We start from the raw sequence: 22,740 nt of genomic DNA, 5'->3' as shown, positions 1-22,740 counted from the left end.
TTGATCCTGGACAAGACACTTAACCCCTGTTTGCCTCAGTTTTCTCAACTGAAAAATAAGCTGGAGAAGGAAATGGCAAACCACTCCTGTGTTTTTGCCAAGAAAACCCCCAGTGGGGTCACAGAGAGTCAGACATGATGAAAAACAACCAAAATATAATACACAATATTACGTGATACCTATATTAGAAAGTGCAAAGAAAGTGCTATTTGAGATCTGAAGGAGGATCAACAAGGATCAAAGGAAGGCAGTTTCTAGAAGAGATGGTATTTGTTGTAGGCTTTTAAAAATGGATAGAAATTAAACTGGCCAAGAGCTAAAGGAGAGCAGTACCAAGGATAGGGACAGCATGAACAAAGGAATGGACTCAGGAAAGCAAAGCTTGTGTTCAAATGATAGAAAGTAGTTCAGTTTAGTTGGGACATATGTTGCAAATAGGAGTTAAAGGTGGAAAAATAGGGTAGTGTCAGATTGTGGAGAGTTTTCAATGGCAGGCAAAGTAATTTGAACTGAGCAGAGGAGAGACATATCATATATGTGTAATAATGTGAAGGATTAAAGTAATCTGACTTTTGAAATCTTTGAGGGCTTTCCCAACATTTTCCTCATTTATTACCTCTTGATCTTTAAGAATTGATGTGAAACTATAATTATAGACTCTGTATGGCAAAGAAAATGATCTGACAGATGATGTGAAGTTGTGGGTTTCTTGGAAGGAGGGAGAACTTGGGAGGAGAAAATGGTGTAGGAGGCTCAAGAGGGAAAGTAATAAGATTCAATTAAATTTACATATATATATATATATATAGATAGAGAGAGAGAGAGAGAGAGAGAGAGAGAGAGAGAGAGAGAGAGAGAGAGAGAGAGAGAGAGAGAGAGAAACTTAAGCACAAAGGAAGGGGATGACTTCACTTTCAAAAGTTAAAGACTTGGAAAGTGATTCTTTTGTTTGTAAATGTCCCTCTATTAAGCTAAAAGTCTTGGCCCATAAGGATTTAGGTTACTGTGACTGATATCAAGATCTTTAATCAATAAATCCATAAACAAGTCTTTATTATGGGCTTGATATGTGCCAGATATTAAGTACTGAGGATATAAAGAAAATTGAAAACATGATGTCATAGTCACTTGCCTTCAAACAAGTATGAGGTCTTTACTGGGTGACCTGAGGCAACTCACATAACCACTCAGTTTCCTCACCTGTAAAATGGGAGGAATTTGGATTTCAAGGGTATTTTAAGGTTCATTTAAGTGTTAAAACTATGATATTTTGACAATTACATAAATACACCCATCCATCCAATGGAATGGGACTATCAGGGTTGTTTTAGATAAGGAGGAAAAAAGAAGTACTTGGAATGACATATTTAGGGAGAAGATAACTATTTCTTTATAGAATGAACATGAACTTTTTTTTTGGAGGCAACTGAGATTAAGTAACCTGTGAAAGTTCACACAGATAGTAAGCGTTTGAGGTTAGATTTGAACTCAGGTTATCTCAGAATATTTCACTATCCAGTTCTCTCACCATGAACTCTTAAATAGAGCAAATATATTCCTATGCTGTACTCTCATTTCTAGCTACTTTTTGTTTCATTCATAGCACAATTGCATTCACAGTCTTTTGTTACACTCATAATAGGTGAACAATAAATAATGTCTGCTTGGATGGTGGTCTGCTGATTCCTTTGTACTGAAAGCTTTCCTAGGAAATCTGCCATATAAGAGGAAGGAGCTTTGACAGGGGAAGATATAAACTCATAGGAGAAAGAAGGAAAAGAAGGAAAAGAAAAGAAAGAAAAGAAAAAGGAAAGAAAAGAAAGAAAGAAGGAAAGAAGAAAAGAAGAAAGAAAACTCAATCTTTCTATCATTATTGAGTACAAATGCAAAAAGTAGTGAACCTTTTGAGATTTGGAGGACTAATTTTCTAACTCATCTTCACACAGTCCTTAATGTTGTCTACTTCCTTAAATGTTTATGTTAAAATTCAAATTGAAAATAAATTTTGTGAAAAAACAATCTCAGAGAAGTGGAGCCAACCCCAAAACTTCCAAATATCTTTCAATAATGACTCTAAACAAATTCCAGAGCTTCAGAAACCACAAAAAGAAGTGAAACAATTTTCCAACCCAAGATTATTTAGAAGGTGAACAGGAAAGGTCTGTTGCACAAGGATGAGAAAGGAGTACTGTCCAGCACAGACCTTGCCTTTAAAGACTGGACCCTATCAAATCAGAAGCAGACTGTAGGGTGATTGAATCTGTGGTAGCAGTGGTGGTTTCCTGATCTCTCAATCCACAGATGGAGAGGGGTACAGTAAATAGATCAGAAGGTGATTTATGGGGGGTCCCTTTGCTGGCATCAGAGGCAAAATGTTTTGCATTGCCTATCCTTGGATCTAGGTCACAATCCTGGGTCTTAGTCCTATTGAGAGGTGAGGCCCTAGCTCAGCAGAGCTTGTACCCACAGCAGAGTAGGAACCTGGTCATAGTGGCTACTCACATACCAGCGCACAGTGAAGGAGGGTAGTAAACACACCTCTCCCTACATCATACCCCCCCCCCCGAAAAGTCAAAAATTTTCAGTCCCCAGAATTGCCTTTGAAAACAGCTGCACAAGGGTGGCTAGGTGGTGAAGTGGATACAGCACCAGCCCTGGAGTCAGGAGGACCTGAGTTCAAATCCAGCCTCAGACACTTAATAATTACCTAGTTGTGTGACCTTGGGCAAGTCACTTAACCCCATTGCCTTGCAAAAACCAAAAAAAAGAAAAAGAAAAAGAAAAAGAAAGAAAACAGCTGCATGAAAAACTTTAAGCTTAGGACAGTGCCCATTATACTTGGAAAGCAAAGTCCCACTTTAGCATAGGGTTAAATGTCAAGAAACAGGTTGGAAAATGAACAAAAATTTCTGAAATTTTCTGAAAAATTCTGACCATAGAAAGTTACTATGATGACAAGGAAGTTCAAAGCACTCACTTAGAAGAAGACAGAAGAGTCAAAATCCTACATCCAAAGCCTCAAAGAAAAATATGAATTGGTCTCAAGACCTTGGAAGAACTCAAAAAGGAATTTTAAAAAATTAAGTAAGTGAGGTAGAAGAAAAATTGGGATGAAAAATGAGAGTGACACAAGAAAATCAAGAAAAAAGAAATTACAGCTTGGTAAAAGAGACACACACAAAAAAAAAACGCTGAAGAAAATATCACCTTTAAAAACAAAATAGGGCAAATGGCAAAAGAGGCATAAAAATCCAATGAGAAGAGAATGCCTTGAAAAGCAGAATTGGTTAAAAAGAAAAAGAGATATACAAAAATTCACTAAGGAGAAAAAAGCATTAAAAATTAGAAATGGCCAAATGGAAAGCTCACAATTCCTTAAAAGTTAGAAGTGAGGGGCAGGTAGATGGTATAGTGGCATCAGTCCTGGATTCAGGAGAACCTGAGTTTAAATCCGGCCTTAGATACTTGGCTATGTGACCTTGGGCAAGTCACTTAACCCCATTGCCTTCCAAAAAACCCCCAAAAAACTTAGAAGTGGGCAAGTGGAAGCTAATGACTTTGAGACATCAAGAAATAAAATAAGAATGAAAAAAAGTAGAAAAAAATGTGAAGTATCTCATTGGAAAAACAACTGACCTGGAAGATGAATTAAGGAGAGATAATTTAAGAATGTTTAGATTACCTGAAAGTCATGATCCAAAAAAGAGCTTAGACATCATCTTTCAAGAAACTATCAGACAGCTAGGTGGTGCAGTGGATAGAGCACTGGCCTTGGAATCAGGAGTACTTGAAGTTAAATCTGGCTTCAAACACAAAATAATTACTTAGCTATGAGGCCTTGGGCAAGCCACTTAACCCCATTGCCTAGCAAAAAAAAAAAGTTATAAAAAGAAAAAAAGAAACTATCAAGGAAAACTGTCCTGATTTTCTAGAACCAGAAAATAAAATAAAAATAGAAAGAATCCAGTAGTCACCTCCTGAACTCCTAGGAATATTATAGTCAACTTCTAGACCTCCCAGATGAAGGAGAAAATACTGCAAGCAGCCAAAAAGAAACAATACAAATATGGAGCCACAGTCAGGATAATACAAGACTTAGTAGCTTCTAATTAAAGGATTGGAGAGCTTGGAATATGGAGAGCAAAAAAGTTAGGATTATTACTAGGATTACTACTAAAAATCATCTCCTCAGAAAAAAATAAGTATAATTCTTGAATAGAAAAAAATGAATATTGATTAAAATAGAGGACTTTCAAGCATTTTTGATGAAAAGACAAGAGATGAAGAAAAAATTTGACTTTTAAATATAAAATGCAAAAGAAACATAAAAAGGTATACATGAAAGAAAAACTGTTAGGAATTCAAAATGTTAAACTGTCATATTACTATAAGAGATATTTATAACTCTTAAAATTTTTCTGATTATTAGGGCAGTTAGGAGTGTTCATAGACAGAAAGCAGAGGTATGAGTTGAATGTGATGGTATGGTTATGTAATAAAATAAAATTAAGGAATAAGAAAAAAGAATGAACTGGGAAAAGGAGAAAGGGAGAAGCAGAATGAGATAAATTATCTGACATAAAAGAAGCCTAAAAGAGATTTTTTTTTATAGTGGAGGGGGAAATGGAGGAAGTGGAGAATGAAGCACATGAACCTTATTCTCCTTGAAACTTGCTCAAAGAGGGAAAAATATGCACATTGAATTGGGTGTAGAAATCTATCTTACCATATAGGAAAGTAGGAAGGAAAGGGGATGAGAAATGGAGAGGGGAGCTTATAGAAGGGCTATAGTTTGGGGAAGGTAAGCATCAGTAGCAAAACTTTTGAGAATGGACAGGGTAAAAGGAGAGAGTAGAATAAATGGGGAAGATAGTATGGTGGAAAATACTTAGTTGGTAATTATTACTGTGAAATATATTTTTCAGTGAGTTTCTCTGATAAAGACTTTACTTCTCAAACGCAGAGAAAATTGATTCAAATTTATAGACATAAGAGTCATTCCTCAACTGATAAATGGTTAAAGGATATGAACAGGCAGTTTTCAGGGAAAAAAAACTATATTATAGTCATAAAAATGCTTAACATCACTGTTGATAAGAAAAACAAATTAAAACAACTCAACTACTACTTCACACCTGTCAGATGGCTAATATGACAGAAAAAGAATGACAAATGTGGGAGGGAATGAAGGAGAATTAAAATACTAATTATTGGTGAAGTAGTATGCTGATTTAACCATTCTGGAATGCAATATGGAAGTATACACAAAGGAATATAAAACCATACTTATTCTTTGGCCAAGCAATACCACTACTAGGTCTGTATCCCAAAGAGATAAAAAAAAAAAAGAAAGGAAAAGGACCTACGCACAAAAAATATTTTAGCAGTTCTTTTAGTGGTTGCAAAGAATTGGAAATTGAAGGGATGTACAACAATTGGTGATTGGATGAACAAGTTATTGTATATGATAGTGATATAAAATAATGAGCAGGATGATCTCAGAAAAAACCCGGAAAGAATTACATGAACTGATGTAAAGTGAAATGGGAACCAGGAGAACACTGTATAGAGGAATAGCAATATTGTATGATGATCTACTATGATTAACTTAGCTATTCTCAGCAAGACAACGATCCAAGAACATTCTGTAGGAGTTATGATGAAAGGTGTTGCTCATCTCCAGAGAAAGAACTGGTAGAAACTGAGTGTAAATCAAATATACTTTTTTATTTTACTTTATTTTTCTTGTTTTTTTATTTTAATCAGTATTTTCTTTCACAGAATGACTTACATGGAAATGTGTTTCATATGACTACACATGTATAACCTATGTAAAGACTGGCAAACTGCCTTCTGTGGGGGGAGGGAAGTGAGATTGAGGGGAAAATTGTAAAACTCAAAATAAATAAAACCTTTCTAAAATAAAAAAAGAAATATGTGTACTAACCTATATCATATTGCATATTGACTTAAGGAGTGGGGAGGGAAAGAAGGAAGGGAGAAAAATTTGGAAGTCAAAAATCTTACAAAAAAGAATTATGAAAACCATTTTTATATATAATTGGAAATAATAAAATACTATTATTAAAAAAGAGGAGGAGGGAAGGGAGGGAGTGAACTTGGAATTAAAAATTTTAAATAAAATATTAAAATTGTTTTTACAGGCATTGGGAAAAATAAAATATTAAAATAGATTTAAAAAAAAATCTCATGAGAGACATAATACAGTCCTGTTTTATGTCTCTACATTACCCTATGAACCCAAGCTGAATGACTAAGTGTGTCACATTGTTTCCGACCAATGAAGACATCAATGGAAGACCTTTTTTTTAAATGCTTGCATTCCTAGACTTTACTGCTAAATGACCTGCTAATTGAGGGCAGATACAGGAGAAACACACAGGAAATGGTTTTTGGAAAGTAAGATCTGATTCACAAAGCTGAATGACTAATAATTTCAAGTTAGGTTCAGCAAAATTAAATGCATGCTTGAACAAAAAAATATTTAAACTGAGATAAACTTTAGAAAAGTGCCTTACACCTAAATCTTGAACATGAACTAATAACAAAACAACCCCAAGAAAATCTGAGGTAACTTCTGCACGTTTCTGTACATATGATCATAGACAAGTCACTTATAGCACTGAAAGAGTTAGAGATAGATTATATAGTCCAACCTTCTTATTTTGCAGGAGAGAGAAGTTCAGTGAAATAAGAATAACAACACCTTAATATAGAACTTTAAGATTTGTAAGGTAATTTTCTTATGATGATTGAGGTAAATAGCATGGATATTATTATGGTCATTTTATAGACGAGGAAACAGACTGAGAAGTAAAGAGGTTTGCACCTTGCACAGGTATCTGAGGAAGAAAGTACTGGTAGGTTAGATAACTTGAAGTCCTCTGCTCCAACTGCTATGCACACTGCCTTCATCTAGCAATTCAGGATTTGAAATGAAACCTTCAAATCCAAGGATTAAAAATCTTTGACTTTTTCTATTACTTCATTGCATCACAGCTCTATCCCCCAGTGGTAAAATGGGGAACAATAATGTATACTTGTGGTGCCTGCCACTTATAAGATAAAATAAGATCAACATAAGACATCAATGCCATTATGCCTGTGGCATGGTTTAATACAAGGATTCTTGAGGGGTCAGTTTTTCATAATTCAGGAAATGACCACCCAGTTCGTAGATTATTCTGACTATCCATTCCCTTCTGTCTTAGTTTGCCTATTTTGGACTTGTTCATGTTTTGTTGCTCCTTCTATCTGACAGAATAAAAAGGGAAATTTTTACCAGTCGTTTTCTTGTGGAAAATCATCAGGAGAGAGGATGTCCAAATGATTGAATAAAGTAAGGTCTGATGATTGACCGATAGATTTTATGTATCTGGCTATTTTCCATTCTATTAGAACTTTGATTTTTATTTTTGTGGAGATCTCCTTGCTGTGGAAATTATCTCTTCCACTAATTCAGATTCAGCTACTCTATAATTTAGAGTCCAATACTTGAAGAGTCTACCAGTCACTAAGAGGTTAGGTGATTTGCTCAGGGTCAAATAGCTAGGTGTAAAACTTGAATCCAAGGCTTCTTCACTCCAGGGTCGGCCCTCTATCCTCCCATGCTATTTGTTAAGGCTACATTTTATCTCAATTCACAAACAGATCTACTACAGACAGATATTTGACCAGTGAACTTAATATTACACAAATTGTATTCTACCAATATTTTAAGTGTGTGTGTGTGTGTGTGTGTGTGTGTGTGTGTGTGTTTAGTTTTTGCAAGGCAATTGGGTTAAGTAGCTTGCCCAAGGCCACACAGCTAGGTAATTATTAAATGTCTGAGACGGGATTTGAACCCAGGTACTCCTGACTCCAGGACCGTGTTCTATCCACTGAGCAACCTAGCCACCCCATTTTAAATATTCTTAACTATAATTGTTTATTTTTCTCTCTTCTCTTCCTCTTCTTCCTCTTTTTCTCTTCCTCCTCTTTTTCTTCTTCCTTCTTCACCTTTTTCTTCCTTCCTCCTCTTTGTTTTCCTTCTTCCTCTTTGTCTTCCCTCTTCCTTCTTCCTTTTCTTGACTTTGCTAATCTGGTCCTTGGGAAATATACATATATGTTTATCAATACTCCAGTGCTCAAAGCCTCACCTAATCTTGTGATCCACTAGGAAAGTCTTCCAGAACCCAGATCCTCATCTAGGACACTATGAAACATAAGAGGAGGCCTTGCATATTGTCATTCTATCATACTAGATGTGTTTTTGAGACTTGGTAAGTCTTAAATATCTAATTTAATTATAAAGGACATTTGAAGAAAGATTCTATCTCCATCCAGAGAAAGAACTGCTATATATACATATATATGTATATATACATATATATGAATATATATATATATATATATATATATTTATATATATATGTAACCATCTAGGGTGGGGGAAAGAAGGGGGAAAAAAGAAAAAGAAATTTGCATGATAACTTTATTATGTACTTAAAAGGAATAGCAAGTTGTAAATAGATTTGAAGTTTCATAATCTTTTTTTATTTTATTGTTATGGAAATGCTTATTTTATTCCATAAATTAAAAATAGTTTAGAAAAAGACCAAGAACATTAACATACATTAAAATTTTTGAAGTGAGTGTTTAGAAGAATGGTGGTTTTGTCAAAATTTTGACAAATAAAGATGAACCTTAATAAAAAGGAGAGAGAATAAAATGTTCTTCCTTTTTCAATATGAAGTTGATGCTGGCTTAGGTGGGGGGGGTGTGCTTGGGATTGTTTCTTTTCTTTAGTCATGGGTTGTGAATTTGAACTAACCTACCCATGCTCTCTCATGCTCATTCTCTGTGGTCAGAAGCACAAAGATTTGAAATGGCTGGAGGAGGTGAGCAGGGTGGACTATTACCTTACAAATGAAAAAAGTAAACTGCTCGGTAAAGTGACTGAAGTTGCTGAATCCATTAACCTTGGCCTCATTAGCATTTTTTAAACCAAGGTTATTTAGTTCAATCATCCACAGGCTATGAAGGTCATATAAACATACTGTTTAATTATTTGATTCCTTGTAAAGAAATTGACTTTTAAAAAGCCATCTTTATTAGAAGGCAAGACCTCCAGAACTCTTTCAAGGCAGTTATTGGCAAAACAATTTTCCTCAAGCTCTCAGGTTTCTAAAAACCTGGGAAAGCACTCTTACAAAATTGACACCAATCATTTAAAGTTTTTGTTAATCTATTCTGAATTAACCTAATGGCTTAAACTAGAACTCTCCAGGGTCTTTACATTTTTTACTTACCATTAACAATGGATCTGATCTGATCTTCTTGATCTGCCAGGATGAATGTACTTGTCTCAGCCAATGAATTATTTAATTAGGTAAAGTAAACTAACTTCAGAAGGAGATGATTCATTGAGAATCAGGGTTCAATGGCTCTTGGGGCTTTTGGAATGTTAAAGTACTAAAGACATTGGATCCACCATTACTCCTTTTCCTTGTAGATACCCTGATAGTCTTAGGATATTTTCACTTCTCAGAATTCCCTTAGAAGCTCTAAGTTAAAGGAAATTTGCTTAGGGAATTACATTAGCTAGGCTAATGTAGTTGGAGGTCACCTAAACTACAGGCTAAACAGAACTTTCCTCATATTTATTTTTAAAATCCTCCTGTCTTGATTTAATTATTAAATTGGGTAATTGATATTTTCTCAGTTTCTACATCTGTAAGATGAAATAATAGTATATTGACTAGGCATCTATAATTCTTAGGTAAACTAGAAGCAGAATAGGCTATATAAGACTGGACTGCTGCTCTAACCATAGAATCTTCTTTTCTAAGGAAGCACTTTAAAAGAACTATTGTTGTTAGTTGTCCTTTGTTCTCAAAGAGGACCAATGATGTCAGATAGGTGAATGGGATTTTAGTGAGGGAGTGCTCTACAAAGTCTTACTCTCTCCTCCAAAGTCACCCGGATCAGTGTTAAGATATAGATCCAGACAGCTGGAGATGGTCCCAGATATAGTGGGGGACCTTGGCCATTCTATTCCAAAGTTTTTCCCAGGTTTCAATCTGCATGAAATAACACCCAGTCAGTAACTTTTAAGCAATCCCTCAGCAAGAACAACAGAAACTTTCAGTTAACAAAGGAATGATTAACTGAATGTAGAAAATAGAAGCCTTGCTACTAGACAGAAAATATTTTTCTGGATTAACACATCTCCATATGAAGAATGACAGAGAGAAGTAGGGGCAGAGTGATAAAATGACAGAAATGAAGACAGAGGCTGCTGGCAGGAAAAACAACTTGGGATCATAGATAACATCTGGAGTCATCTGGCTCTACATCATCATTTTGCAAATGAAGAAACCATAACTTCCCCAAGGTCATACAGCTAGTACTGATTTGCCCAAGGTTTTTAAGATCCATTTTTGTGCTCTTTCTAATGCATTGTGTTAGCATCACTGGTGGAAAACCAGGAAAGGTTCCTCACAGGATCAAGACTGTCTCTATAATTAGCCCATATGCCTACATGAATTCAATCAATTAATAAGCTTTTTATTAGGTACCTACCATATGTCAGGTCCTATCATTGGACCTGTGAGGCTACATATGCAAAGAATGAAATAATTCCTGCTCAAGAGGTAACATGAAAATTTTAAGAAGTGGGAGTGGAAAAGTGGGCAAGTTTTAAGAGAATGGGGTAGGGTTGTTCATGTATTATCAAGATTTAGGGTATTAGGTTTGACAGTATTCCTCCCCATTTAGTCCCACTATTAGTGGAATCAAAGCTCTTTTCCAAGTAATCAGATAAATTTGAATTTCAAATGTTGAAACCTAGGGGAAAATTCTGGTTCTTCAAAGAAGTCATGTCTCATTTCCTGCCATATGTCACACCATGCACTGTAGGACTGTGCTGGGAGTCTTATAAGGCTGGTGGTAATGGGTCAAGGGAAGCAGTGGGAACATCTCTGGGTTGAGGGGAAAGGGCTTGGTAAACCTTAAGGGCTCTCTAAATGTCAGGCATCATATTGCCGTTCAGTTACTGGCTCTACTGTTGGCTGTCCCTCTGACCACTGACAAGTCACTTAACCCCTTAGAGTCTCAGTCTTCTAGCTATTGTTCATCAAATAATTATAATCATATGCTCAAGAAAGGGAGCATGGTATAATAGATAAAGAGCTGCCCTGAAGCCAGGAATACTTAAGTTCAAATCCTCACTGATATGTCCTGTTATATGTCCTATGTAAGTCACTTAATCTCCCAACTCTGTAATGTATCTAGATAAAGTGCAGGGTCTGTAATCAGAGACTCATCTTCCTGAATTCAAATCAGATTTCACATCCTGAGAGTTGGGTGACCCTGAGCAAGTCATTTAATCCTGTTTACCTCAGTTTTCTCATTTGTAAAATGAACTAGAGAAGGAAATAGCAAACCACTCTAGTATCTCTACCAAGGAAATTCCAAATGGGGTCATGAAGAATCATAAATGACTGAAAAACTACTGAACAACAACAGAAAGACTAAATTTCAGAGGAGCATCATGATGTTCATTAGTAGAAGGAAACCAGAGCTTTCCAGTGCTATTGATATCACAGTTTAGTCCCTATTCTTAATTATCAGTAAGATATTCATGAAAACTTGGTACAAAAGAAAACCTTAAAGTTTATCTCCTCTAACAACCTTGTTGTATAGGTGAAGAAAATGAGACCTAGAGAATTTATATGATTCAGGTAAGGTCAAATAAAGAGCAAGCAAAAACCCCAGGATTCAAAATCATGTTTCTTAAATCCAAATGTACTTTTTTTCTGCAATAGCATATTGTATTCAGAATACATTTTATGACTCAAAGCTATTTCAAATATATTCTTGTTTGATCCTCATAATTCTATGAGCTACATTGTTACAGCAAGCAATTTCTCTTAGGTCAAAACATTAGGGATATTAAATGTTATATACCTTTTGCGAACTTTTCTTAACTACCATGTATAACAAATTTTAAAAATTAATCCCCATTGGTAAATGGGAATGGGCTTTACTACTAAATTTTTAAGTTGTTTTATTGTAAGACTATACATTTAGAGCTAAAAGGCATTTTAGGGAAAAAAATGAAGGTTCAGTTAATTTAAGTGACTTGCCCAAGGTCACTAGGTAGTAAATAAAATACCAGGGAATTCGAATGCTCTGATGACAAAACTAGAGTTCTTTCCACTACACAATTCAGATGGGTTTTGTAACTCCTACAGGGACTAATAAATGTTTCACAAGTGGTTCTCTATTAAATCGTAAACTCTCTGTGGGCAGGAACTATCTTTTGCTTCTCTTTATATCCTTAGTACTTAGTATATAGGAAGCAGTATTAAATGTTTTTTTGACTGATTGAAAATATACATACATACATACATACATACTTTTGCAAGTCACATTTTAAATTTAAACCGGATTACTATTATTTTCTCCATCAATTTAAATCTAGACAATTAGCAAAATAATAAATCAAACCTTGATTTGTAGCATTTGATGATTTTTGAGCTGTATATGCTCACACTGAAAATTTAACAATTAAGTTTCGAGAGGATAAGACTGGCTCCAGCATACAAAATTTAACAATCAACTTTTTAGAGGGAAGACTGGCTCGGCACACCTCTGCTACATCACTATACCTTGCACTCCATAAATATTTATTGAATGGAAGAAATGAATGAGTTGGACTTGGAGTCAGCAGATTCTGTCTCTCTCACTAGCTATTTTACTTCTACTGTTCTCAGCTTCAGTTTCTTCCTCTATAAAATAAGGATATTAAAGGTGATACTGCTCACCTCAGTTATTTTGTGAGAAAATATTATTTAAATATTTTAACTTAATTTACATTTCTCTAATCAATAATGATTTAGAACATATGACTATAAATTGTTCATTAAACTTTGACAATCAATTGGGAAGTGACTTTTATTCTTATAAATTTTACAAAGTTCATTATATATTTGAGACATGAGACATCTTATAAACTGTGCACAAATTTCACTACTCCCTTCCTCAATTTTCTTTTTTCCTTCTGAGCTTTGCTACATTTGTTTTATTTGTATAAAACCCTTTTTAATTTAATATAATCACAATTATCCATTTTATGCATCACTCTGCCATGATTTATTTATGAATTATTCACCTATCCATAAGTCTGATAAGTACTATGTTCCATGGTTCTTCAAATCTTCTTATAATATTTCTCTTCACATTCATATCATATACTCATTTTAGTCTTATCATGGTAAATACTGTAAGATATTGATCTATATCCAATTTCTACTTTCCAGTTTTCTCAATAATTTTTAACCAAATAATGAATTCTTATCCCAAAAGGAGAAAAAAAAGGGAAAAAAGAAATTTACATGATAACTTTATTATATATTTAAAAGAAATAGCATATTGTAAATAATAAATTTTGTAGTTTCATGTGAAATTATCTTTATAAAATTTTACTATTATGGAAATGTTTATTCTATTTAATAAAAATAAAATAATAAATAAAATAAATAAAAATAGTTCTTTCTTTGCAAAATCTGTCAGTTTAGGTATAGGCTAAATGAATGACATTGATGAATTTGGACTAGAAACTAGGATGGCTAGTTATTTGTCATCACGCACGTTGTTTATTGGTATAAGGCAATAGTAATTCAAGCCCTTTAGAAGTAATTAGTCCATCCGTATTATGTTCCATGTTCTCCATCCTAAACCTTAGACTTGTAATTTATAAAATATTCTGAGAAATAGTATTTTTAATAATCTAAAAAAATTTTAGTTTATTTTTGATTTATAGAATAAAGCATTTCCATAACATAAGCATAATAGAAAGGATGATGACACATGAAACTGAAAATTTATTACTTACAACTTGAGATTCCTTTTAAATATATAACAGCTATAATATTCTTTTTTTTTCTTCCCCCACCCAGAGATGGCTACCATTAGACACAAATAGGTGTGTGTGTGTGTATGTATATATATATATAAAATTATTCTACACCTACTTCTATTTTTTACATGCTTTTATTTATCAGTTTTTGGATGCTGATAGCATCTTTCTTCGTATATCCTTTATAATTAGTTTTGGTATATATATTAGTCAAAATGACTTATTCAACATTTTTAGAGGGAACAGAAGATTTCTGGTTTCTATAAAAAATTCTACCTCTCAGAGAAAAATCAGATACTGGTAGCAACTTTCTCTGGATAAGCCAAAATCAAGGTGAAATGATGTCATTAAGTTATTCTTGTACAGTGCTTCAGAGGAAATGAATGCCATTCCCAACAATAAGATTCATGAATTCTTCTAGTCTTAAGTACTGGCAGAGAAATGAGAAGATAAAGGTATAATTTTTTCACACCCCCAATGCCTACTGCCCAGTGTAACCTTAGGCAAGTCACAATATCCTTGATCTTAGTTTCCTCTTTTATAAAATGAAAGAGCTGGATTAGTTGGTTTGGGAGGTAGCTTCCAGTTCCAGAATTCTATGATTTCATGATCAAAATTCTATGTAAACATGCATATAATCTGGGTCATGCTACAACTGGAAGATGACTGAATATCAATTACATTTCTTTATTGCTAAGAAGACAGTGGCTTTTGTGGTCAGTGATAGATTCCTGACCCCATTGCTTTCCCTTATCTTTGCTTAGTGGTCAGCCATTGAAGCTAGGACAAAGTGTAAAAGTGTTTCCTGAGCTACAATATTCCCTGTTCTCACAAATGCTATAGAAAAAAAATTATTGGTTTTTTTTACCCAAAGAGAAATCATAAGTGGTTTACAAATCACTAGAATATCATTCAAAAACCTTAAAGGAGGAAATTGTGGGATCAGGAAAAAAAAGAAAAAGGAGAATTCCATAGAGCTGTGAAAGTTTTGGAATGCCTGTGCTATCTGTATCCAGAGAAAGAACTGTTAAATAGAAGCAGGTATAGAATAATCTTTATGTATATATACATATATGTATATATATATATACATACATATATATATACATATATATATACATATATATATATATATGCACACACACACACACACCTATTGGTGTCTAATGGTAGCATGGGAGGGAGGAATGGGAGTAGGATGGAGAGAGGGAAGAAAAGAAAAAATTTACATAATTTTGTTGCCTATTTGAAAGGAATAGCAAGTTGTGCATAGTAGATTTGCAGTTTCATTTGCAGTCTTATTTTTATTGTACTATGTCAGGGAGATGCATGCTTTATTTCATAAATTAAAAATAAAATTTAATTTTAAAACATCCAGTTAATTTTGGCTAAAATATTATTATTAATAATAATTTTGTTTAGTCATACCCGATTCTTTGTGATCCCATTTGAGATTTTCTTGGTAAAGAAGCTACAGAGATCTTCCATTTCCTTCTCCAGATTATTTTACAGATGAGGAAACTGAAGCAAATAGGGCTAAATGATTTGCCCAGGGTCACGTACTAGTAAGAGTCTGAGGACAGATTTAAATCAGAAAGATGAGTCTTCCTGACTCCTCATGATACTCTGTCCACTGTTCCACCTAGCAGCCTAGTGATAATGATAATAACAATAACAATATCCAGCATTTATATAACACCTTATGGGCAGTTAGATGATGCAATAGATAGAACATCATCAGATTTGGTGTCAGGAAGATCTTAATCCAAATGTGACCCCAGATGATTATTAGCTGCTCAAGTCACAAACCCCTATTTGCCTCAGTTCCCTCTGTGCCATCTAATTCTCTCCAATCAATTACTTATCTCAACTACAGATTTCTGGTTTTATTATTATCTTTAGATCTATCAATGAATTAAAATATGTTGGAATATTGTAAAAAGCACTATACTGGAGGAAAGGAGGAATGGGATCTGGATCTCAATTATGACTCGATTGTTAATTAGTTGTGTGACCTTATATAAATTATTTCCTCTCCTCAGGTTTCAGTTTTCTTATCCGTGAAATAAGAAAGTTGGGATCTTAGGTCTCTCCCTTCTAGCCCTAACATTTTATGATTGCATGCCAATTTTACCCAATACTATAGCCAAGGTCAATGAGTATTTATAAAAGGTCCATTGTGATGGCAGAAACTTAAGTTAGACTCATCCACTTTGATTCTCAGGACAACAGTAGACACTGGGCAGTCCTTGAATGGCTTGATAATACAGGGTTTCTTGTCTCTCAACTAAGGCTACTACCATATTTTGGTAGTAAACCCACAACAGGGATGCAGGAAGATCAGCTCAACATTGCCCAGATGGGAGAACTTAGACTCAGCAGAAAATGAAGAATTTAGATTCATTGTCTGCTGTCAGATTCCTTAATTGGAAATTGATCAGTTTAATCAATATGCATCTCTTGAGGGTCTATTTGATGGACTCTGTGCTAGGTAGTATAAAGAACTAAAACTGGGCCTCATCTTAAGAACTTTATACTGAAAGGATGTGAACTTAGAGTTGAATGAGACCTTAGAAGCTATGGAGACCAACACCCTTATTTTATTGTTGAGGAAACTGAGGCACAGCTATCATCACAGGACTAGTAAGTGTCTGAGGTGGAATTCTACCCCATGTCTCCCTGACTCCAACTTCCAACTAGAAGTGTGTGTGTGTGTGTGTGTGTGTGTGTGTGTGTGTGTGTGTATTTAAGGTAAAAGAGGGAGAAGCTGGTAAGGACATAGAGACAGACTCAGGAAAAGGTTTCATTTAGGAGATGGAATGCCAACTCCAACATATCTAGTAAGATTATTCTTAGGATTAAATTGAGCAAAACTTTATCTCACTTGGCATGATATAAAAAAAGGTTTCATCATTTTATTGTTTCTGCTTTAAAAAAAAGCAAAAATGATGAATGCTCCCACTTCATTTTTATCCCTCTGCCCTTCGGCAGGCACCAAAGCTACTGGGAAAAATGTGATCTCAACCTGTTGACTTTTAACTCATTTAGAAGGCATCATCCAGGCAAGGCATAGTTCAATGAAGCCTTTTAACTGTTGCCATCCTCTATATCAGGATGGCCTGGCTGTGAGCTAGATGGCTCTTCAGCTTATCCCCTTTGAAGTCTTGTTCGTTAGCCCAGCAGTTCCTGTATTTCTGTACACTCAGTAATTGGTTAGCACACTTCCTGCTGAGTATGCTTTTAAAAAAGAGAATTTTTTAAAAATCACACAGGTGGAGCCTCAGCATTTGAAAATACCTAACACTCTGTAGTCAGCAAGCATAAATTTCCTGTGACTTTCTGCAGGAGCTCTGAGCATCTCCTTCCTCTGAAAAAAGCAAAAAAAAAAAACAAAACAAAAAACAAAAAACAAACAAAACAAAAGAAGGAAAGGGGAAAGAAGAGAAAAATGTGAAATAGAAAGAACATGTCTGATTTTTCTTTTTCAGAATGACGCTGGATCTGTCATCAGAACACCTCAAACAATCTACAAGGTTAGATAGTAACCCTGGTTTTGTGGTTATGCTTTCAAAAACAACAACAGTCTCCTGATAGGCCCAAAGCACACTCATGCCTGGTTCAAACAAATCAACTCTTAATATGCTAATAGTCTGTTTACCACAGCCTCCCCAGATCTCCCTTTATTTTGCACATATACTTAAATTTTTTTTTTTTTTTTTTTTAGTTTTTGGAGCCAATGGGGTTAAGTGGCTTGCCCAAAGCCACACAGCTAGGTAATTATTAAGTGTCTGAGGCTGTATTTGAACTCAGGTACTCCTGACTCCAGGGCAGGTGCTCTATCCACTGCGCCACCTAGCCGCCCCATATACTTAAATTTTCAAAAAAAATTATTTTGTTAAAATTACATGAAATACATGAAAATTACATGAAAATTTTTTTTAACATTAAAAACATTTTGAGTTTCCAATTTTCTCCATCCCTCCCTTCCCTCCTTCAACCACTGACTGAGAAGGCAAGCATTGTATCATCAATTATACATATGAAGTCATTTAAAATACATAAACTTTAGATATTTATAGAGGTTAAATTATATAGAGGCCTGAGTTCAGCCACAACCTGAATAAAATGTAATTGGGAAAATATTTAACCAAATAAATCAAAATACAATGCAACATAGATAATGTTAATATGTAATTTTCTAAGTCACTATGTATCTAGCCGGGGATTTTATAACCCTGTTTCTATTAAGTTTGAAATCACTGGTGGAATGTATTGAGAGCTGGGCCTCAAAATTAGGTAAACCTACTATGCTGGGTCTTGATTCTGCTACTTCCAGGCTGAGTGATCCCAAGAGAAAAATCACTTAACCTCTTGGACTAGAAATTGAAGAGAAGGGATGATCTGCCTTGATTGAGAAAGTTTCCTCACATAGGACCAGTCCCTATCCCTATCACTTATAGCTGCTTATTATCTGTGTGCAAGTTGTTTCCCAGATAGATTGTGAGCTCCTTGAGTAAAAGAGATTATTTCCTTTCTCTCTTTATGTCCTCACTTCGGACACAAATGCTAGCACATAGTAAGCACTATGTCTGTTGATTGATTATTCCACTGCATTCGGTGGAACCTAAATGAATAGTTATCACTTCCACATTGTGACTTTACCCATTGTGGTTTCAATATATCATAGGATGGGCTAGGAAATTAAATGGTATATTTTGGGGGGAGTTTTACATAAGCTGCAAATAACACATGAAAGCTGACAGATGACAAAGAAAGATACTTAACCCAAATTTTACCATGAGAGCCTATACACACCCCATAAAAATGAAAAATTCAGATTTCTTTGGTATGGAGGGTCAAAAAATTTTATGTGAATTTTACAGATCTGGGGTATGAAGTCCCTAACCCTTAACCTCTGTGATGTGGAAGGGATAAGTCATTTGGTATAATTTAGTTTCCTCAAGTAGATCTATCATTTCAGAAGAGGGGATCAATTGGAAAAACTGATGATAGGGTGAGTTGTCACAGCAGTGGTTTTATTCCTCTCTTAGGAACAATACCTCTACTTTGTGTAATTATTGGATATGTTAATAGATAGTGTCCAATTTCCCTGTCTTACAAAGAGAAAACTCTTTAAGGTCATTAAGGTTATGAATCTTATAGGACTACAAAATGTAAAGGATGTTTCTATATAACTTCATAACATGTGGCTTTTGTTTTTTCTATTCAAGTGATAGAAACCTCTAAATAAGGACTCTACCAATTTGGAATATATAATAATTTCCACTGTCAGGAGTTAGACTAAAGTCAACTGCTAATAAGAAATAAATCATAAAAATGTAGCTAGGGGAATGTTTAAATGCCTTGACAGAATGAATTCTGATATCCTCTCTCTAAGTACTTTAGGACAGTCATTTTATAAATTAGCTAATCATAAAGCAGGAACACAATCAGGTGGCACTGCACAAAGTGTGCCAGGACACGAGTCAAGAGCACTCATCTTCCTGAATTCAAATTTGACTTTGGGCACTTAATTTGACCCTGGGCAAGTCACTTAATCCTATTTGCCTCAGTTTCCTCATCTGCAAAATGATCTAGAGAAATAAATGGAAACCACTCCATTATCTTTGCTAAGAAAACCTCAAATGGGGTCACAGAGTTGAACATGACTGAAAAATTACTGAACAAAAGTATAATTAGCTAGTATTTATGTAGCATTTAAGTAACTTTGTGAGATATCTCCTTTGATCCAGCAACCCTATGAACTTGGTGCTATGTTATCATCTTCATTTTATAGATGAAGAAACTGAGGTTGAGAGAGGTTAAAGTGACTTGCCCAATATCATACAGCTAATCAGTGTCTGAGGTAGATTTGAATTTAGGTCTTTCTGACTCTAAACCTTGCATTCTATACACTGTGTTGCCTAGTTGCTTCATACATTATTCTTATCTATTTCATAAATTCGTGACACCTTGTCATTAGGAAGCTGTGGGTTAAAAAAAAAGGAACTGCTAAATCAGGTTATTACTAAGGTCCCTTTCTACTCTAAGACTACACGATTCTATTCATTTATTTTATGTATGTGTATATAATATTCATATGTACGTAAATATATATACACATAAATACCTGCATATCTGTATATGTATGTGTCTATATACACATACATTTTAAATAGGTGAATATATGTACATATATATATATATATATATATATCTTCCAAGTTGATCACTAGTTCAAATTACCTGCCAGAATTTTTATATCTACTAGGAGAAAAATGGGTTAATAAAGATGCTAGTTACATGGTTATGACCATTTCTGATCTTATAAATAAGATTGGTGGGGGCAGCTAGGTGGCACAGTGAATAGAGCACCAGCTCTGGAGTCAGGAGGTTCTGAGATCAAATCCAAACTCAGACACTTACTAATTACCTAGTTGTGTGACCCTGGGCAAGACACTTAAGCCCATTGCCTAGCCAAAAAAAAAAAAAAATCAAACCTAAAAAAACCCCCATAAATAAAATTGGTCTAACATTTTAAGTCATTAATGCAAATTCTGTAGAGTACTGTGATAAGACACATCAGAAGATTCAGTCATCAATACCTGTTCTCATTCAGTTCTGCCCCAATCTTCCTGAAGGGCCAAGTTAAAGTATCATATCCATTATGATGACGATGCTCTTAGGGAAAGGACACTAGGAAAAAAAGGAGGCAACCCCCTTCTCCCTGATCTCCCCAATGCCTGAAATGCTCTCCTGCTTCATTCTGCCCATTGACTTCTCTGGATTCCTTAAATACTAACTACTAGCCCATCTTTCACAGGAAGGCTTTCCTAACCCCTCTTAACTCCAGTGCTTTCCCTCAATTATCTCCTATTTATCTTGTATTTAGCTTGCTTTGTATAGATTTGTTTACATGTTGTCTCCACTTTAGATTGTAAGTTCCTTGAGGGCAGGGATTGTTTTTGGTCTCTTTTTGTATCCCTAGCACTCAACACAGTGTCTAGAACATTTATCAAGCCCAACCTAATAAATAGATATTGATTATTCCTCAATTTTTAATTTCTTAATTGTCCTTGTCTTCTCAGTTTTCTGAGGAATGCTTTGCCCAATCAACATTTTGTTCCCCCTTAATGCTTCCTCCCCCCAATACAATTAGTTGTTAAATTTTGTGGAATTCTCCTGTTCAACAGTGTTTTTCCTCAACTGACCCCTTTCTCTCTACTCACACAACCACCTTAGATCAAGTCCTCATGACCTCTCATCTGTCCTATTACTATTGCTATTACCACCTAATTTGTCTCCCTGAATCTAGTCTCTCCTCTCCAATCTATCTTTCAATCTATTTGACATTTTTAATGACCACTCATGCCCAAGAAGTTTCAATAGCTCTCCTATGTATATATGGCCAAACAAATGTTTGGCATATAAAACCTTCATCATCTGTCTCTATTCTGCTTTTACAAATTTTCCCGTTTCTCATCCCTACTTGCTCACCAAACAAATATTCTCTCCCAGTCAATCAGGTCATTTACTGATCCCATATATAAGATTTTCTTACTTCTTAATACTTTTGGTACCCAGGTCTCTTTTCAAGGCTCAGCACAAGTTTTCAATGAGTTTTTCCACATTTCTCCAGTTAAAAGTTCTCCTCACTACGTCCAAAGGGCAACAAAAATGAGCATACCCTTTGATCCAGCAATACCACTACTAGGTCTATACTCTGAAGAGATGATGCAAAAGGCTAAAAAACATCACTTGTACAAAAATATTCATAGCAGCCCTGTTTGTGGTGGCAAAGAATTGGAAATCAAGTAAATGTCCTTCAATTGGGGAATGGCTTAGCAAACTGTGGTATATGTATGTCATGGGACACTATTGCTCTATTAGAGACCAGGAGGGATGGGAATTCAGGGAAGCCTGGAGGGATTTGCATGAACTGATGCTGAGTGAGATGAGCAGAACCAGAAAAACACTATACACCCTAACAGCAACATGGGGGTGATGATCAACCTTGATGGACTTGTGTGTTCCATCAGTGCAGCAACCAGAGACAATTTTGGGCTGTCTGCAATGGAGAATACCATCTGTACCCAGATAAAGAGCCATGGAGTTTGAACAAAGTTCAAGGACTATTCTCTTTAATTTAGGAAAAAAAACAGATATCTTATTGTCTGATCTTGTTATCTCTTATACCTTTTGTTTCTTCCTTAAGGATGTGATTTCTCTCTCATCACACTCAATTTGGATCAATGTACAACATGGAAACAAAATAAAGCCTGGCAGATTGCTTTCTGTGGGGGGGGGGGTGGGGTGGGAGGGAAGTAAGACTGGGAGAAAAATTGTAAAACTCAAATAAAATTAAAGATTAAAAAAAGTCCTCAAACCACTATGTACTAATTTGCATAATAACTTATACTTTTTGTATTTTTCAAATGGAATGTCTTTCCAGGTGAGAACTTGTATTTTTGTATCTTCAGTTCTTGGTCCACAGTAGGCAATTAAAAATGCTTGTTGATAGATGCTGGGTGATTTGCTTACTAAAGACAAGTTGAATGGGGCACAAAAAACAAAAACATTCCTTCCATTTATCTTGAGACTAAGTGACCAAGAGGACAGACTCTGGATTCAAATTCTACTTTCTGATGTCTAATGAGATCCTGGAAAGTCATGGAGTTCCAAAGTCACTTGGATCCCAATTTCCTTAACTACAAAATGAAGAGATTGAACTACATGGCCCCTGTATAAGGTTCTTTCTAGATCTAGGATACTATGGTCTCAGATATTAACTTCTAAAACATATATCAACTTTTTTT

At 35.0% G+C, this 22,740-nt stretch overlaps 1 protein-coding gene across 2 annotated transcripts in view; it reads right to left on the bottom strand.

Moving 5' to 3' along the window:
* Positions 1-22,740, bottom strand: part of PRKCQ (protein kinase C theta) — a 191,268-nt gene that overhangs the window by 137,776 nt on the left and 30,752 nt on the right. The window lies entirely within an intron of this gene.

The sequence above is a fragment of the Macrotis lagotis genome, chromosome 7, assembly GCF_037893015.1.
Source record: "Macrotis lagotis isolate mMagLag1 chromosome 7, bilby.v1.9.chrom.fasta, whole genome shotgun sequence".
In the NCBI taxonomy this organism is placed as follows: domain Eukaryota; kingdom Metazoa; phylum Chordata; class Mammalia; order Peramelemorphia; family Peramelidae; genus Macrotis; species Macrotis lagotis.
The sequence above is the reverse complement of the archived record's forward strand: the minus strand, read 5'-3'. Positions and strand labels throughout refer to the sequence as shown.